Consider the following 1,425-nt stretch of genomic DNA (forward strand, 5'->3'; position numbering starts at 1 on the left):
TAGAACAAAACTCAAATTCCTAAAAAAAAGTCCAGACCTATTGCACTGATAAAGAGTAGAGGAACCCTCAAGGCTATTGTCATAAAATACCTTTTGAACCTGGAATTGAAACTATTTCTGCAAGTCACATTTTAGCCAACTAATAGATTGACTTCTAAAATAAAATAATATCCATGAATAATGTGCTCCCTTAAATAATTAACTATACTGCAACCAACTAAGCTGACTATCCTCCATCTCTGTGGGGACCAGTGAGCAACTGCTGCAAACAGTAGCCTCCTGGGTAGTGCACACAGCCTTTTGGCACATATGGGTTATCATAAGGGACCTTGAAGACACCCTTTTCCTGATCTTTCATGTCTCTAAACTTGCTAATCCGTGCTGTCCCTGATGTAAGCTCCAGACAGGTATGTGAGGTACCATATTGGCCAAGTCAGCATGTTCATCCACACCAAGCTTCATGTGATTGGGCCCTATGAAGGATCAAGTTCCCTGGACATCAGAAGATCACATCTCCAAAAACCAGGGCTTTAACAAATCTAATGGTAATGAGTTTGAAGACATGGTGGCTGAGAAGTACCTCTTGCCAGGTGGTTGTGGAGTCAAATACATCCCCAATCATGGCCCCTTGGACAATTGACAGAAATTGCATTCACAAAGACCTTGATAAGACTGCCCTACTTGACCTATGCCCACCAATAAATTGAACTTCCTGCATTTCCACAAAAATTAAAAGTTGTGAAAAACAAAAACAATTAGCTAGATGAAATCAAATGGTCACAGTAACCTAAAAGCAAAGATGAGTAGGCAAGGAGGGGAAGGGAAGCTAAATCAATGGAAACAACAAAGAGAATGGAAATAATGAAAATGTGACACTTTATAAAAACTTTAAATAATGTCATGGAAAATTTGTATAAAAAATATTAAAGAGAAAAAAATTACTGTATATACTTTCAACTAAAACAGAATAAAGTATTAAAAAAAAAAGAAACCCATACATATGTAATATGTTGTTATGTATTATACTCCACATGGATAAAAATTTTTATCCATCTGAAGTATAATACAAATGTTTAAAATTATGACAAATACAATATATGTTTTCAAATAAATTGAATTGTAATGGACAATCTTTTTTTATATCAGTGGTAAATGTTTTAAACTTTAATATGTGAAATTTAATATAAGATTTATTATATTAACTTAAAACTTTAGATAAATTATTATTGAGTGGAATTGATCATTTAATATGTTGATAATTTTTTTTTATTGTGATTTGGGTGGAAGTTTATAGAGAAAATTCACTTTCCATACAGCAGTTCACACACACGTTGTCTCATGATATTGACTACAATTTAACCAAATGCAACAGCTCCCCTATACTTCCTCCCAACAGTCACCTCTTCCCTGTGTCCATCCCTCCAT

The 1,425-nt window shown here is 34.2% G+C and overlaps 1 non-coding gene across 1 annotated transcript; it reads left to right on the forward strand.

The window, feature by feature from the left end:
- Positions 1-207: 207 nt before the first annotated feature.
- LOC122150624 lies at positions 208-341 on the forward strand. The gene has a single exon (XR_006163771.1). It is a non-coding gene; the product is annotated as a small nucleolar RNA SNORA70 (small nucleolar RNA).
- Positions 342-1,425: the final 1,084 nt, after the last annotated feature.

Source organism: Orycteropus afer, unplaced genomic scaffold, assembly GCF_000298275.1.
Source record: "Orycteropus afer afer isolate SDZICR_OR568_19922 unplaced genomic scaffold, OryAfe1.0 scaffold00187, whole genome shotgun sequence".
Classification (NCBI taxonomy): Eukaryota; Metazoa; Chordata; class Mammalia; order Tubulidentata; family Orycteropodidae; genus Orycteropus; species Orycteropus afer.